Source organism: Penaeus monodon, chromosome 1 (genome assembly GCF_015228065.2).
Source record: "Penaeus monodon isolate SGIC_2016 chromosome 1, NSTDA_Pmon_1, whole genome shotgun sequence".
Classification (NCBI taxonomy): domain Eukaryota; kingdom Metazoa; phylum Arthropoda; class Malacostraca; order Decapoda; family Penaeidae; genus Penaeus; species Penaeus monodon.
Window position 1 is genome coordinate 37,733,915 of NC_051386.1, and position 2,500 is coordinate 37,736,414.

Sequence of the window (2,500 nt, forward strand, 5' to 3'; positions counted from 1 at the left end):
TATTATATCTAGTATATATCTTATCTATATATATAATTTTATATTATCTATATATATATATTTTATATATATATATATATATATATATATATATATATATATATATATTCATACGCGCACACACAGACACAGATACAAACACACACACACACATACACACACACACACACACACACACACACACATACATACACACACACACACACACACACACACACACACACACACACACACACACGCGCGCGCGCGCGCGCGCGCCCACACATATATGTATATACATACACACATGGTTATCAGAAAAGCAGGGACGCTACTCTATCCAGTGGTTAATTCTCTTACTTATACTCGAAAATGTGGCTGTACAGTATTTCTCTTATATGAAAGGGCACGGAGACAGAGACAAAACAAGAATGCTGAATTTAGCAAAATATCACAAAGGAAGACATGCCATTCAGTTTTACTTAAAAGTGAGAACAGGGGAAGGATATGGATTGTTGTTCAATTCACGGGAATGATGTTTGTTGCACCTGAATCCCGAAACTGTATTTTGCCCTACAAAGAACTTTAAAATATCTCGAACTAAGAGGATGGTTCGAAAGGTCTGACTTAGGGACTGATAGTTAAAGGAAATGAGGAAGAAGATACTACCAGGAAAAGGGCATGATTTATTCCACTCTAAACCTGGTCTGCTAATCTTCAGCCTCTCTTAATACATGTCTATTTTTTTACTATAAGACGAATTCATTCTGAAGAAATACGAGATTAATCTCATCTGAATACTAGCAACAGCCATTTACTCTTGCGGTTTTCTAGAAATAATCTTTGGTTAAGTGGCCAGCTGCACTTCAGAGGCGATATAAATCAAATCTGCTTCTCAATTAAAACTCACCTGTTGATGGAATTATTAACTAATACTGACATACCGATTTTGGTAAGTAGGAAAGGTCTTCACCTTGACGAGAAATGTTGGCGAAAAGCAATTCCATTTCGATTTGCACTAATGACCCTACATTTCCTGCTGGGAATTTTAGAGAGTCAGTGGAATCGATAATAGTATACCTATTTTCAATTTAGCCAAGGAGGCTGTTTGCAAGAAAAGGGATCTATAGCAATTAAAATGCATAGACAAGAATCCATGTTTCTAGAAAATCGTATAAGACAACAAATCTTTTACCAACATGTGGCAAAACAACAATAACAGTTTTATCAAATTTTAAAGCGTTTGGCCTTGAATCTGAGTTAGATATGATCGAATAGAGATAATTCCAACTGAAATTCTCAGCGTTCCGTCAAAATCAAAGCCTTGACCAAAAAAGTGACCAAATGCCAATGTTAAGGGAGGCCAGCTTATATTTGAAACAATCATGCAAATCTTACTCTTTCCTACTCTTTCTATTTAGTGGGAGTTGAAAATACATGACTTTTACAATTATACAATTTACATTGTGCATCTTAACATGCAAAAATTCTCGTACCATCCTTTGCAATTTCCACAAAGTTCACTTTTTTGTAGGTACATTTAATATCATCACACACACAAGCACACACACATAGACAAACACTTCTTTTTCTTTCTATCAATCTAGCAATCTGTCTCTCTCTCTCTCTCTCTCTCTCTCTCTCTCTCTCTTGCTCTCGCTCTCCCTGAATATCTCCTTCTCCCTCCCTCTCCCCAACCTCACACACAACACACACGCATAAAAACCTCCCAACCATTTTTCAGCATCTCCATCTCCCAAACCATTTTTCTCCCCTCCTCCCTTATGCCCGTAGGTTTCCTCTGTTCCATCCCCCATCCTTTCCCCCTCTCGCACCCTGCCTTCCCCTCCTTCCCTCTCCATCCTTCCCATCCCATATTCCTTATGTGATTGGATCGGAGCGGAAGCGTGACAGACTCCCCGGGGACACGATTTCAAGCCTCCAGGACTAGGCCTTTTCCCCTACTTGTCGCTATGGAGGCGTAATGAGGACCCACACACTTGCTAACGCCCCCATCCTCCCCTTCTCCACCCTAGACACGCGTGTTTTTGCTTTTTCTCCTCCTCCTCCTCCTCTTCGTCTTCTTCTTCTTCGTCTTCTTCTTCTTCTTCTTCTCCTCCTGTTCCTTCTCCTCTTCCTTCTTCGAGGAAACGTTAGATTTTTTGTACTCTCCTACCTTGATTTAGATATTTGTATCGTTTACTTTTGCATTTTATTTGTATGTTTTCTTATTTTCATTACGGTTGATACTGTCTCATAATAATGAAGGCACTAATTGTTGAAGGTATTGTTTTTACATTCCTTTTACAAGTAACATGACACTTTCTTAAGCATCATCTCTCTCTCTCTTCTCTTCCCCCTTTCTATCCCTTAACAGTGCTTCTGTCCTCTTCCGTCTGCTTTTCAAACCGTCCTCGTCGCCCTTCTATCTCCCTTTCTATTTTCCCCATCTCCCATTCGCCTCATCCTTTCTAGCACTTTCCTTTTTGCTTGTTTGTTTCATTCTTCCCTTTTTCTATCT